Genomic DNA, 16,565 nt, shown 5'->3' with positions numbered 1-16,565 from the left:
CCTATGAAAGATGATGAAACCAATGCCTCTAAAAGTTAAGAGGTCTTTCCAAGGGCACATGCCTAGTAAATGGCCAGGCAAGAATTGGGATCTCGGTCTGTCTGCCTGGAAAAATCTGGCTTTAATATTTAACCATATCACCACTTCAAAGTTCTTTGCAAGACTCTCAATGGATTATTTCATATCAGTAAATCAGTAAGGAATATTAATGATAGAGGTTCTATGAATAAAAAAAAAAACTTAAATATTTCTTTCATAAGTACTAGATTTTACTTTATCATACCCTGCTTTAAAGTTAATTTGTTCTAAAATAACAAAGAGAAGTGAATCCTCTGGAATATGGAGAACTTACTAAAGAATTATGGCTTAATGCAGACTGAAATTGCCACTGCATCTATGCCTCATGCTTCTCCCTTTAATCTTCTTTGTAAACACCTAATTTTATTATTCAACATTGAATTAAACAACATTTATTCGAGTGCCTTCTGTGTGCCAAGTACTGTGCCCAGCATGGGGTAAGACAGGAATTGCATGATCTTGCACCCAATGAAAAGTAACCCTTCATCATTTTCTCTTTCTTGCTGATGAAACTCTACAATTTATAGAATTTATTAACATTCTTTAAAAGTCTTAGGAGAACAAGAAAATAGAGTTCAATGCAGAATAAATAGCCCGAGTGCAATATTAAAAAAGGATCTCCAAATTTATTTGTGCTGTGGAAAAGGAGTGGTAAAGAGACAGTAAATGTTGCATATTTAGCACTCTTTGTGTTTAAGTGCTTCTCACACATTACAGCGTAATATCCACATAGGCCCAGGCAGTGTCTGAAAGTGTTAATCATTATTTTGAAGTCTAGGGGCAGGGATGCTGACATGAGAAAGGAGAGGAGACAAGGAGGTTAGTGGATATAGGCAATACGGTTACAAGATTTACTACAGACTCAAGGTTTGAGATGAGCTTCCAGGCTGGGCCTAAAATGATCGTTCTTTTCCTCTCAAATCTTTTTTTTATTGTTTGTTTAAAAAATCCATAGGTAACACTGATATCTTTACTACAGCCATCCTAGTATATTTGTGTGTGAGAGACATGAAGCAGAGCCATTATAGTTTTCCTTTTTTCCTGCTAAGGCTTTAGAAAGGAGATGAAGAAGTAAAACACACAGCCGATTCCAGAGCACCTACCAGGCATCATTCTTCAAACACAGCCATTGACTGATGACTCAAAAGCAGGGAATGGCTGGGGCGACTGCCATTTACTCACTATGTGACCTTAGACAGGTCTTACACCCTCTCTGAGCATCTTTTTTCATCTGTACATTTGTGGATCTGATTTGCTGTGGGAACGTGGTGGGGGGATGTAAATGGAAGTGATAGAAGCGATATTCAAAGCATTTAACAATTCGTAAAGAATGGAGGGCTGAGTACTCAGAAGGGGTTGGGACCTTAGCACTAGAGCAGGGCCTAAAGGCCTCCTCTGTGTCATGTGTTAATCCTTTGGGTGCTGAACCAAGGAGAGGTAGAGGGAGTTCTATAAAAGAAGCAGCTGGCCAGGAGACAAGGACAGCAGAGAGAGGGGCAATCAATTGTCTTGGAACAATAGCTATTTACCAATCTCAGCAGAATTAATTGAATATTTTAACAACCAATACTGCTTTCTCTATCCTATCCACGAAATAGCCTGGGTTTGAAGATTAAATAAACTCACCTATATAAAGTGTTAAGCATTTGGCCTCTCTTAGAGAAGCAGACACCCAGGAAATGTAACTCGCCTCTCTCCTCTCCCTCCATCTACCTGTTGCTCTTCCAGACCACCATGTCCTTCTGTGCTATACAACAGGATCATTCCTCAGACCCAGGTTTCATAGCCTGTCTCTCTTCACAGTAAATGTGTGTAGGCATGAAATGTTTCAGGTTGATTCTCAAAACATCTCTGATTCAACATCTCAGGTATCTATATCATGCCTTTGCAAATACAATGACATACTGGCTTTTGAATTGGCAGTGTGGTTGAGGTTGTCTGAGACCAGAATTCCCAGGGCATAACGTTGCCCCTACATGGTGGAGAGCAAAGATCACAGAAATTAGAAACCTCAGTCTGAAATGACTTTGGGCAAGTCGCTTTCCCTCTCTGAGCCTCAGCCTCTCACCTAAATGAAGGTGCCAGCTGGGTGAGATTAGTGGTTGTCAACCTTAGCTGCACATAGAACTACCTGGAAGCTTTAAAATACACTAATGTCCGTGTGTCACTCACAGAGATTCTGATTTAAGTGGTTTTGGTGAAGCCTGGAAATTGGGCTTTTTAAAAGCCCTCCCAGTGATTCTCACGTGTAGCAAAAAATGAGAATGTCTGGACAAGATAACCTCTAAGCTTCAACCTCGCTCAGTACATTCAGTTAGTCTCTGATTCTCTATGTCCTTAAAGCCCATCAGAAAACTACATTCATGTAGCTTTCTCTTCATGATCGGTGGCAATAGAAGGCCTGAAAGCTGATGAGTAAGAGCTTTATTGTTTATGATGTATTTATACCTTCCTCTATGTTAGCAGAACTTATTTGTGTATGTGTATGCAAAGCTTTGTTATTTTGGTGACATTTTTTAAAGCAGACCATCTCTCGGACTGAAACTAAAATGGTGATTTACAGTGGCTCCAACACCTCTGTGGAATAAGAAAGCAAAATTAAGTTACTGTGTGTAGTTGGCCTGACAAAATTGTCTTTTCTCTGCTAAACTGCTCTCCCTAACTCTTATTATTGCTGATTCCAAGGCTTTTCAAGACTTTTTGACAGAATTAAATAGGAATTCGTGTGCTGATGGATAGTTACATAGAGAAGTGGCGAGATATTAAGATTATAAGGCAAACTGGTCTCTAACGGTATTAAGTTCAACACATGCTGGTTTCTCAAGTGATTTTTACTAACTAATAGCCTGGAAGGTGGTAAAGGACAAGTGTCACATCCAGATGTAGCTCTGTCATTTACTGTCTGACCAGAGGCCTTGCACATAGCAAGCACTGGTTCTTGTATGCTCTTTGAAGTAGCAATTAACACATAGAAAATATGAAATGGCACCCTGACAAACAGGAAGAATCTCAGAAGAGCAGAGTTTTAAAGGCCTAGAAAATAATCTCATTTAGGCTTTTCCTTTCAAAGATAAGGAAACCAAACTCAGCGAACTGAGGTGACTTTCTCAATGTTACACAGCTAGTTACCTGGCAGAGCTTGAACTTAAACCAAGTTTTGTGGGCACCCAGCCCAGGGCTCTCTCCTATGTACCACAACAAACTTAAAAGAAGTCAGGCTTGCAATCTCCTGCAAGAAAACCTATGATAGTTGCTTAAATAAGAGATTTGGTTTTAAGATGTGACCACATCAAGGGTGGGTGTCTGAGGCTGGTGTGGGTGTTCAGTAATGCTATCAGGTTCCAGACTCTTCTAACTTTCTGCTCCCTCATGCCATTCTCAGCATGGACCCTGGAGCCAAATTACCCGGGTTCAAATCTTACCTTTATCGCTTGTTAACTACAGGAACTTGGAGAAGTTACTTCACATTTCTATGCCTCAGTATTCACATCTTAAAGTAATAATTGTTATGAGATTTAAATGAGTTTATAGAAAGTGATTAGAAATATGTGGCTCAAAGTAAGTGCTAATTTATTTCAGCTTTTATTGTTATGGTTGTGGTTTCTGCTGTTGAAAGTTAGCTGCAGTACCATCAGGCATAATACCTGCTTTCCAGACAGAAAGAAGAGAGAAGAGTCTCTTTATTGCCAAACTTTGTCTTTTTATTCAGGAAATGGACACCTTCATATAAAACTCCCAGTTGCACCTCACTGGCCAGAATTGAGCCACATGCCCACGCCTACCTAAAGAATAGTGTAGGAAACCACATATTTTAGACTACACAAACTGTCATCCTAAACAAAACAGTGGATTTGTTACTAAGATATTAAGTGGGAACTCTCCAGTGATCTCAGGATCACTGCTAAATTCACTGGCCCTCAGACTTCCTAATTATAATTGGAGATAAGATCCATGACCGACCTAACTCAAGAGTGGTTGTGAAAATTAAATAACCAAAACATCATAATGCACTTTTTCAGCTCCAGAATGATCTGTAAATATTTCACTATTTACTCACTTCAGGTAGAAGAGTACAGCCCTTGACCCCAAAACATGCTGAATGATACAGATATGAAATGATGGTGTTCCGGAAAAAAGGACAGGAATAGATTTAACTCATTGCATGGTGTGAAAAACAGTGATTGTCCCAGACTACCAAACTCCACTTGAATTCCCTCCTCCTACCAGGTGTCTTCTTGTGGCCTACAGAAGGGAAATCTTGTGTTCAGAGGGTCAGGGTGGGACCAGTCAACTTTGTAAGCAGCAGTACTATGGAAAATATCTTACAAAACCCATTAAAGAAGGCCTTTCTCTACATCTCTTAAAAGGCATAGGAAATGGCCTTTTCCATATTGAAAAGACTGAGCAAAAGATTCTCATATCTTGATGTAGTCAAAGTGATTAATGAGTGATGCTATGTGACATGTATAAATATGTCAACAAGTCTATGTGTAATTTCATATGTGCATGTTTACACTAATTATGAGTATACATTATTTTTGTTTACCTATCTCTTCACATATCTATTGTGTCTACTGTGTTAATATGTGTGTGGAATGCATAAGAACATATAATCCTATAGTCAAATTATTTTCAGACATTATTAAAATCAATTCTTAATATTTAAGTATAAGAACTCTGCTGATCAGCAATAACTTATATTGCTTCCCTGGGATGTAATGACTTCCCTGTCACTAGAGGAATTCAAGCAGTATACGAACATCCACTTGATAGAGCTATGGTAGAAGGAATTCAAGCTGAAAAGGAGTGAACAGTAGGGGGAGAACTGGATTAAGTGATCTTTAAAGAAGATTTTTAATTTTGTGAATTTTGAACGTGTATATGTATGAAATACTATCTCTATCATATAGCTAGAGATTTAATCTTCAGCCTTCTCATCTCAACTAGATCTAGATCTAGAGGTAGATATAGATTTATGTCATATTTAATAGAACACTTTATAGTTTTTTATATCCTGTTTTGTATTCTTTTTTCTGACCTAATTGGTAAAACCCAATCTCGCATTTTTTTAACATAAGGAGACAATAGGGATCAATTTAATCTAATGCAATTATTTTACCAACTGAGGCCAATTTCAAGGAAAAGAGACATACGTAAGGTCATTCAGCGAGACAATGTCAGTTTTCTATTCCTTTTCCAAAAACACATTCCAAAATGGAAATTCTTTATCAGGGCTTCATTCAATATCTAAAGGATTTCCTCTAAAAGAGGCTTTGGATAAATAAATAAGTCAAATGAGTAAATTCACAAAGATAATATTAGGAAGAATTTTTTTGAGGTGATAGATCTTTCAACAGAAGGAATGAGTTGTCTTGGCCAGCTGAACATTCCACTTCACTATAGGTGTTAAATCTGAAAGTAGACTTAATAGAGAGGCATTGCAAAGAAGATTCTGAAATGGCTGAGAATATTAGCTAGGATAATACTAGCTACTGTAACAGATAAACACGGAAATCTCAGTACCTTAGTATAATAGCAGTTTATCTCTCATTTATGTGCAGTCCACTCAGAGGTGGGGGTTGAAATGGCCCATTCCATGCAACCATTTAGAAACCGAGGGTGAAGGAAGCTGAACTGTCTTCAACATGTGGCTTCCAAGGTTACCTGTGCATCAGCATCCCAGACCAGAGAAGAGAGAAGGATTACATAAGATGTCATTCGTGGGCCACATCTGGAAGTGGAGCACATCATTTCCTCCTATATTCCATTAGCCAAAACTCAATCATGTGGCCACATTCAACTTTAAGAGAGGCTGAAAAATATAATCTAGCTTTCTGTGCCTGTTAGGAAATGAAAAGAGTTCGATGAACATCTTGCCAGTTTCTACTACAGTGAATGTGGTCTAGATGAACTTTAAGGTCTCTTCACCTCTTTTCTGTATTGTCCATCACTCATATTTCCACATCATTTTGTATTATATTTTTGTCTAATTTTCCAGTTCACTTAATTCTCTTTAATTGTTAAAACCTGTAATTAAACCCATCCATGTTCTTCATTTTAATTCCTGAATTTTAAAGTTCTAGAATTTCCATTTGGTTATTTTATAGTTTTCAATTTTTTGCTGAAAGTTTTAGCATTATTTTTTATTTGCTTAAATGCATTAAGCATAGCTATTTTAAATGTTTCTGTCTCACAACTCTATTATTTGAATACCCCATAAACCAGTGTTTTGTGTATGTGTGTGTGTGTGTATGTGCTTTCTACTGATTTTCAGTTTTATCTCTCATCTCTTCTTATATTTTAATAAATGCTCCCCATTTTATATAAAAGAATCATGAATAAAATTTAAACTTAGGATAATATATTTACCTTTAGAAATATATATATTGATGTTAGGCACATTTAGTGGCAGTAGCTCTCCTGGATCAATCCAGTTTGAGGTTAAGATGTCTTGAAGCTAGACTTTATTCTTTTGGAGGGAAAATGCTTCCTGGTTCACTATTATTCCTAGGTGTCGATTTTTAACTTCTCAACTGACAGTAAAAATGTTTATTAAAATGTCACCCCATAGCTTGGGGATCCTAAACTACATATTTTGTTATCTCAGTTCCAGAAATCTGTTGAAGCTCTATGTACAACTTCTCAACTTCTCGAATGCCTGTTTCAAAATTAGCAGACAATTCTAGTGGAAAAGGTATCCTAACCACTGGGCTCATATTCCATATTTTCTTATTTTCCTGATTCTTAGACCTATAAATTTTCAATGACTATATCCCCCATTTCCTTCAAAATGTATTGTTCATTTGTTCATTTTGGGTTAGCTTTTCTAGTTATCGGTAACAGGATGGTTACCAATTATTTAACCCATCTTATATGTCTAGCTAACTAGCTATACACTGTACTTACGAATCACTTTTTCCCTTTAACCATGACAACTTTTCCATATCAATATGTAGCTGCCTTATTATTTTTTTATGATTTTGGCCCATTACATTGTGTAAATACATGCTGCTTTATTTAACTAGTTCCCTATTGATGAACATTTATGTCATTCACACAATTATTTGTAGCAAATATTATTATGCATAGATGTGAATATATCTATAAGATAAATTCAAGAAGTATAATTTCTACCTATTACCAAATCGTCTTCTAAAAATGTGAACCAATTTATGTTTCTACCAGTAGTGTATGCAAATTCATGTTTTCTCACAGGCTTGCCACCACTCGAATTTATCAAACTTAGAAATTTTTAAATCAACTTTTAATTGTGCTTTTAAATTTCCTTCTCCGTCCCTTCTGGTCTAATCTCCATTATGGACACATAAATTTATAAATCATAAAATATCACATCACTCTTTCTTCAAAAATTTTTTGCCTCTCCACAGTCAAAGGATGATTGCATTCGCACAGACTAACATTTCCTCTACTCTCTGCTACCTTCCAGTCCCATCTCCTGTACTACTCTACCTGTACCCAACTAGTCATATTTATGTTTTCTTAAATACATCATGCTTTTCCACACCTTGGCACCTTTGCATGTTCTCCTCCTCTCTGGAGTGACCTTTCATCTTTTATCTATATAGAAAAAGAACTCATACATCCAGCTCACAGGTTACGTATTCTTTTGAGAAACTTTCCCAAGTTTTACTCCTCCCACCTTACCACCCCCGACACACACACACAATGTGTAGTCAATTATCCCCTCCTTTACATCACTATTGTTGGTTAAAAATACCTCTCTCTTAGCACTTAGAACACTGTGTTTATGTTTGTAAATCGTTCTCCCTCACCATTAAATTATAATGTTCAGAGAAGGAGCTATGTCTTATTCATACTCTTCACTCCAATGCCCAGCAGAACACCTGATGCAGACATAGCACTCAAAAATAATTTTTCAAAAAGTAAATTCAGTACAGTTACCTCTGCAAAATGCTCCCATTATAAGTGTTTTTAAAGCAACTTCCAAGTCTCCAGGACTTGGGAATTATTTGAATAAAGTTCTGTTTGTCCTAGATTTAGCATTCAAATCTCAATCTGAGCATAATAAAACTCAAGGGGAAAACAATAGAGGTTTGAGTTATTAGATAGAATTTATACTTTGGACAACAATTTTCTTTTCAATACCTAAAGCTATTTGTGTTCTTGATTATGTGACTTCATTGAAAATTAGAAGTTGCTTAGAATTTAGACCCTTAAGCTCATCACAAAAAGTGTACATTTTAGTTAGCACTGATTATACAACTCCCATCAAAATAGGCAAATGTTTTTAACCTAGTTTGACCTCTGGTATGGGGCCTTCCTTACGTTTACTCTTTGTGCAGTCCCTCTCAAAAAAATACACTTATTTTTTAGGCAGATTTTTGGCAGGCAGGGTTCTTATTCTAGTGATAGAAAATATAGGAGAAGAAAAGCACAAGTGATTTGTTTTAGGAAAACTAATCTGTGTGCTTACCAAGGAATATTTTATCACCCCAAGGAGATAATATTTTCAACCTATTTCAATGCTGTGTAGCACAACCCCCGGGAGACTGTAATGACACCAGCTATGATTGTAATCTGTGACTCATCTTCTCCCTTAAGGGGTTCTGATTTGCTATACCCCAGTGGCTCATCCATTTGGTACCTCGTGTGATTGGATTCTGTTCCCGACTAGATGTTCCCATCTAAAGAGCCAAGACAATATCCATCTCCTTGGATGTCTAGAAACATGATAATGCCTGTGGTAAATAGGGTTTCAGTGTTATTCATTTGAATTCAATGCAGCTGTCAGAATTAAAGGGGCCTGAAGTAGCAGCAATTTTAAAGGCCTTATAGTCCTTGAATTTTCTCTACAACATCCCCACCAAGTGGTCATAGCACCTTTATTGGAGCATTTCCCACGATGGCAGCCCACCACCAGTCCTCATGTAATTTAAGAAGTTCATCCCTTATTAATTGAGAAGAAACTTGTTTCTCAGTTGTTTCCACATATTTCCCCAGCAGGAAATCCGATTTTATTTGGAGTTTCTGTCCTGATTTTGCTCCTTCTTTCCATATGAACATCCTCCAAATACTGGAAGAGTCCTCTCTTAGATGGATGAATCATTAATTCTCCTCCTGCCTAAACCATCCATACTCTTTCAAATTCCCCTCCAAGAGTGTGGTTTTGAGTCTTCACCATATTGGTCATTCACTATCTTGAAGCTGTCCAAGTTTTCTGCATTGTCTCAGCTGTTGTCAAAGGGTCAATTGGATGAGTTTCTTGATGAATGTGCGAGAATCAAAAAACCAGAGAGGTAATAAGCAGATTATTCCATTCTTGCTACCTAAAATAGCCTTTAAAAACAGATCTTCTCTTCATGCACAGAGCTTTTCAGGACCCTTTATTTATGTCTTCAGTGGAATGATCTTTTCCCTCCACCTTGTTATAATACTACAATGACTGCTTAAACCTTTATTTTCCTTGGAGCCTTCCTGTGTGGTTAGCTATGAGCTCTTGCATATTACAAGGAATTGGGTGAATATGAAATAAAAACTTCAATAAGCATGAATATAGAAAGATTGGTATTTTGGTGTCAATTAATATTGGTTCTACTTCTTGCCTGTTGTGTGTTTTTAAAAATATTACTTTGTCTCTCTGAGCCACAGGTTGGTTCCTGTCTACAAAGTGGGTGATCTCAATTATCATTATGGATTATTATAAATTAGTGATTATCTATATCATCTATATCTATATCTATCTGTGTGTGTGTGTGTGTGTGTGTGTGTGTGTGTGTATGTGTGTATAAAGAGAGAGAGAGAAAATTTAAGATAATTTCTGGAAAATAACAGATGTTTACTAAATAGTACATTTAATTATTTAAAAAATGTTCTTCACCTTGTAACAGTTCCAATTCTGAATCTCTTCCAAGGTGTACCATCTTGAAAAAGTTATTTGACTCTCTTATTTCTAAAATTGCATAACAATTAGAACTAACTTTTAAGGTTGTTTTGTGTAATTGAGATAACATGCTAAAGAAGAGCTCACAATTCATTAAATATGATAAATGTTCTAGAAGCAAAAATTCAAGAGTGTGAAGTACTCTTTCCAATACCCTCAAGGAATATCCAGTTCAGTGTGTGAGAGAAGAGGTCAATAACTAATTGCATTGCAGAATTAAGATGGAGATATGTGTTGAGGATAAGAACAGACATAGTCAACTCATGGAGGAGGAAAGCATAACATGGTGTCTTAAAAAAATGAATGGGGATTGGATAAGTAGGTCAGGTGAGGAAGGGCATTTTTAAAAAATAAGAGAACTTTTGTAAAGGCATGGACTTTCAGAAAATAATATTTTCATTCTGAGAAGAGCAAATATTTTCATAAGAAGAAAATGTAGAACATCAGGCAACAGAAGCTTATGGGGCCAGACATGAGGGGACTTATATTCTCGGTTAAGGAATTTGGATTTTATCCTGTAAGCAGCAGGTTGCTATTGAAGGCCTTCAGTCAAGAACGAACTCATCTGATTACAATTTTAGGAGTGTTTTGCCAACGACTTTGTGGAGGATGAATTGAAGCAGGGACAAAATTAATCACCAGAGGACCTCAATTAAGGCTATGTTACTTTACCTCCTTCTCACTCCTAATCCTTAATATATCTGAGTCATTCACGCAGAAATTCAGAGTGTCAGCCATTTGGCAGTAAAACTCCAAAAGGAATTGAAATGCCTGGAGAGATAATTGTTGCATTTTATCTCTTACTGCTACATTGGCAAGCCCCAGAGATAAATAAAATCCAGACCCCAGAAATCGGTAAGTAGCACCCTTGCCCATTTCTCCCTTCCCCTTGCCTAACGCTTGCTTTTTTCACCATAAAGACTGCCGGAGATTCCTGGTAATTAGCTTTGGCTACATCATTAAAATACCCCACCAAATTGTATGATGTCTCCTTCAACCCAACATCTGTGTGTGTTTGTGGAAGTCCTTCCTGCCCTGTTTCCCTGGAATGGAGTATAGAAATGTGAGGGTTGTTTTCATGGCCATAAACTTCCAAAGCCAAGAATAGCTGTTCTAGGACATTCCTGGAGAATGTGATATGTGCACATGGAGTGTGCAATCCATGCTTGAGTTACAAGCTTTGTAAGCATAAAGCATTGCAATTTGGCACATATGGCAAGCCTTGAATAAGGCCCAGTGTTTGTGTATTTGGAACGTGTCGTGTGAATGCTTCATTGCATCAGGACCTTTCTCGTGCTAGGAACATGGTTTGTAGTTTAGCAAACTTTGTCTCTGTGGTCTTCCCTGGAACAGAAAGTTTGGGTGTACTCAGATTATAAGGAAGATAAATTCATTCAGCAGACCCATTGGTGCCTCACATGTACTGTGAGTATGAAATTGAATAAGACCTATACGTTACTCTATAACTGCACTATAACATCAGTCAGTAATGGTTACCCTATGTTGAGTGCTTACTATATCTAGTCGCTTTAGGAGATACTTCCCATTTTTATCTCTTTAGTCTCCATAAAAACTCTATGAAAGAGATACAATTATTATCTTAATATCACAAAAGGAAGCTGAGATTAAATAACTTGGCCAAGTTCATATGGCTATCTAGTGTCACAGCTAGCCATCTACACAGATCCTCATCATTCAAATGTCTGTGCTATTTTCACTGGATTTTTTGACTTTAGATGCAGACAATGAAGTGTATAAACAGAGAAAGTAGCAATTCTGAGTGATAAATGATTAGAATACACAGAGAAAGGGGCTTGGGGTATCAGAGAAGACTTTGATGAGGGGAAGATATTTGAGCAGAATTCTACCTGATAAATATGGGTCTCTAGGAAGAGAAAGGGGTGAGCATTTTGAGAAAGGGCATGAAAAGGACCGAAGTTATGAAAGAACAGTGCCATCTGTGTTGTGGATGTCCCATTGGATGGCATGATGAGGAACTGTCAGAAGTTCAGGCTGGTAAAAATGTATGCTCTTTGGAAGAGAGTTCAAATAAGACTGGAATGGTAGTTCGGGGTCAGATTTTGAAGGATTCTATACAATATGATAATGAATTTAGATTTTATCCTGCAGTCAAACTTTCTTCCTTGAATTGGTTGCAGAACCACCTGATAGGCCTTTTAACAATACAAATATCAGGCCATAGCTCAAGACATTCTGATTTATTTGGACAGTGATTAGCAAACTTCAATGTTTATCAGAATCACCAGGAACACTACTTTAAAAAAATAGAGACTCACCTCTATATTTTTACCAAGTTTCCCCTGTAATTCTAATGTACTTTAACATTTGTGAACTACTTGTCTAGGACAAGAAATAATCTATTTTTATAAGTTCTCTGGGTGATTTTTATACGCTACCAGATTGGGGTACAGAAAACCAACAGAAATTTTGCTATTATTGCTTAAATAGTCGATAATTTTAAAAAATTAAATACTAATGTTATATTAAGGTTAAAAACAATATTAAGGTCTGGTATCAGAGAAAGACTCCCAGAAGATCAGTGTAACAGCAGACTATGTCTTTTTATATGTAAAATAGGAATAATAATAGGATCTATATCATGCAATTTTTGTAAGGTTAAAAATAGGGACACACTCCAGACAGTTATAGGTATACTTTCTTACCCTATAAAATAGTTTGCACGTTTTGAATTTTATATAGATGGAATCATATAGTATGTGCTCATTATTTTTATCTGGTTTCTTCTTCCCAGCCTGATTGATTTGATATTTATTCCTGTTCTTAAATGTACTAACTATTCATTCTTTTTTGTTTGTGAGCAGTATTTCGTTGTATAGAATTCTGCCAGGGTTTGTGTGTCAATTCACACGTTTGTCCATTCACATAGACATTTGGGCTGCCTCCAGTCTGGGACAATTTTTTAAAAGTTGCTATGAACATTCATGTAAAAAGAAAATGAGCATATGTATGTGTGTGCGTGCATGTGTGTGTGTGTGTGTGTGTGGATGGATGGATGGATATAAAACAGAGTAGTTGCTCAAGGAATCCGTCTTTTTCTAACACTGCATACGTAGCCCAAATATGAGCCTCTTCTATTTCCAAATTTTTCCAGTCCTACCCAGACCTGAATATTATTTTATTATATCTACCTGAACATTATTAAGGTGAAAAAAGATGAAGGAGCCAATAACCTATCTCTAAACTTACAAAGCCTAACTTTGAATCTCTGTAGTTCATCACCTTTCCTCTATCTTAGTTTCCAAACCATTCTAGCTCTGCTTATTATTTTATTATTTTTTAAGGTCGAAACAACATGCCTTAGTCTATTTGAGGTCTTCTGTGGATTGACTTATCCTGGTTCATCCTCTACCCCTCTCTTGCAAGTATCCAACTATCTAGCCCCTTCAAAATGCTTGCTAATTTCCTAAACCAGCCTTGCCATCTCTTCGCTGAGCCTTGCACAGAATCCCCTTACTATGTAGTCTGCCAGGTGAATACTCTGTTTGATCTCCCACCTTCTATATATACCCTTCTTGACTCCTCAGTATGTAATTACTTGCTCTTTTTTACTTTTCTGCTGTAGTGCTGACTGTGCTGTCCATAGATCAATTGTGCGTGTGCATACTGTTAAATTGCCAGCTAGTTTCTAGAACCTCGAATCCATAACAAAGCTGTTGCAGTCATGCTTATATTTCTGAAAGAGTTGGAGATTTGATAAACTAATCAATGCCAGTTTAAGTTGGTTCTGATCCAGAACTGGTTCTCATAACTTTCCCTTCTCTAGATGATGCTGAAGTTTCACTCAAAGGAGACATTCAGTTCGGTGAAAGACCAATTTATGTTTTGAGTGAGTCATTGCATTTTGGGTTGTTCAGTTGCTCATGTCATCTTTGAGAAAGCATGTACATTGGCATGAAAAAATGTTTTCAAATCTTTGGTATGTGATTAGAAGATCATTGAAGTCTGCGTAGACAAACCATTTAAACAAATAAAATCTTAGGCAGTCGGTCAACAAATATTTTACTACAATGAACCAGGTATTTGTCTAAGCTATAAAGCAGCAAAACAACAGGCATTCCACATCTTCAAAAACTTCCATTTTGGTGGAAAGAGGCAATAAATATATTGGAAAATGCTCTAATATTAGATTCTCAGAAGTGCTATAATAGAAACACTAGTGGTGGATGGTAGTGGAGGAACTGTTTAGTGAGGGAAAAAGAGGAAAAGATTGTCTGAAGAGAAGATATTCAAGACTTTTATAATAAGGAGTCATCTATGCAAACATCTTAGCGAAAAGCACTGCACATAGAAGATGTAATATCAAAGGCTCTGGAATAAGAAGGAGCTTGACATACCCTCGGAACAGAAAAGCCACTGTGGTGGGAACATAGTAAATAAGGAGAAGAGTGAAGGGAGATGAGGTAAAACATAAAGGCAGGTCCAGAAACCTAGGACTGTGTAGACCATCGTGGTTTAAATTTCATTCTGGTTGCAATGGGAAGATATTAGAGAATTTTAAGAAAGTAGTATGACCCACTTTATGCATTTAAAAGTTCCCTCCTTCTGACCACTGTAATGGAAGGTAGACCATGGGAGGGACTCCCAGGGTCCAAGTGAGGCATGGTGGTGGCTCTTAGACTAGAATAATGGCGGAGATAGAATGATCACCTTTTATAATTAATTTTTTCTTGATTTAACAGGACTTATTGATGGTTAATAATTAGGTCTGAGAAAAAGAGAGCAATCAGAAGTGACTTCTATTTTCATCTGAGCAATTGTATGGATGGTGCAGCAATTTACTCAGATGTGGAAGACTTGAGAGTATCTGTTTTGTGTGTTTGGGGACATGAAGAATCTGCTTCAGTCATGTCATCTGAGATGCCTATTTCCAAGTAAAGATATTGAGTAGGCAGGTAGTAATCAGTGCATGATTGGAATTTAAAGCGATGTGGAAAGATGAAATAAGAGAAAAATAGAAGAATCAACATTGTCTAGTACTGAGCCAAGGCATGCCAACATTTAGAATTCTGGAAGACAAGAGGGTTCTAACAAAGAAAAATAAGAAGCAGTGTCAGTGGAGGAGGACGCAAACCCCAAGCGTGTGGTATTTTGGGAGTCAACAGAAGAAATTATTTCAAAAATGGAAAAACAAGGCAACTATGGGAGTAAAATGCTACTACGTAGCAGAGTAAAGAATTGACTTCCAACTTGTTTAAGATCCAGATCTCTTTCGATTCTCAGTGTCATGAATAAATACTATATGACTCTAATCTGTGATAAGAGCTACAAAGCAAAAGAACAGGAAGCTATGAAAGGGATTAATGAGGCAAATTGATATTGGAAGAAGGTCAAAAAGATTACAGGAAATAATATACAAGGTGGGATATGAAGTATGAATAGAATTATCCAGGTGGGAGTGACAACTACAGATGGGAAAGAGATTGGTATGTACCAATAACTAAAAGTGGCCAGGCTGTTTATAACCAGGAGCAAAATGGAAAGAGATGAGGTTTATAAGAAGGACAAGTACCAGATCTTGTTTGCTACACTGAGGAGTTAGTCTGTTTTTCAGTCTAAGAGCACTTAATGATTATTTTTTAAGCACAGAAGATACATGGTCTGATGTATATTATTTTTAATATGATTTAAAAGATTATTATTGTGTGGAAAACAGATTTTGAGGAGGCATGAATAGAGATTGGAAAACCACTTAGGAAACTATAGCAAGTAATCCAGGTAAGAAATGATAGTGTCCTATACTTCAGTGCAAGTGGAGAAGATGTAGAAAAGAGAAAAGAATCAAGTATGTTTGGAAATTGGAGTGTAAATTATAATACTATGCTCACATAGTCCTGATGAATAATAAAGGTGATATATGTGAAAGGCAATCATAAGATCTAGTACCTAATGGTCTTTCGATAAATTTTGAATGTACTCAGTTCCTGGAGTTGGAAGGAAAACTTTATGGAGAATCAGAGAGTATACAAATGGCAAAAAATCAAGATGGCTTTGAAGCTACACAAACATGAGGGCTGAGTTCTGAATTTGAAGCTCACTAGCTGTGTAGTTGGAAGAGAGCCTTGTACATAGTAGATGTTCAATAACTTTTTAATGACAACGTGATTACAGGACCTTGTACAAATTCTATAATCTCTGTAAAAATTAACGTCTTCCTTATTAAAATGGACATAGTGATGCCTCATAGAATTATAATAAGAAATAAATGAGATGATACATGTAACACCTATCAGATGATTAAATGAGGTAATGTAAGATAGCATATAGTAAGTGCTCAATGAATTAGCAGCAGCTGTTACTGCTATTACAACAAGTATTGGTCGGTAATTAGTGGAGAGAGATGTCACCACAAAAGTATGCAGAATCAGATTATGAATGGTTATATATGCTATGGTGGAAACGAAAGTCATTGTTTTGAGACTTTCTTTTCTAATATTGGTATTTGCTGCTATAAATTCTCTGTAAATACTGCTTTAGCTATATCTCATGAATTTTTAATGTGTTCAGTTTTTTTTAGTTCAAAAAA

At 36.6% G+C, this 16,565-nt stretch overlaps 1 long non-coding RNA gene across 2 annotated transcripts in view; it reads left to right on the top strand.

Moving 5' to 3' along the window:
- The window catches only part of LOC120590409 (uncharacterized), a 672,254-nt gene that overhangs the window by 635,044 nt on the left and 20,645 nt on the right, over positions 1-16,565 (top strand). The window lies entirely within an intron of this gene.

Source organism: Pteropus medius, unplaced genomic scaffold (assembly GCF_902729225.1).
Source record: "Pteropus medius unplaced genomic scaffold, Ma_sr-lr_union100, whole genome shotgun sequence".
In the NCBI taxonomy this organism is placed as follows: domain Eukaryota; kingdom Metazoa; phylum Chordata; class Mammalia; order Chiroptera; family Pteropodidae; genus Pteropus; species Pteropus medius.
Note: the sequence above shows the minus strand (reverse complement) of the source record. Positions and strands in the feature narration are given on the sequence as shown.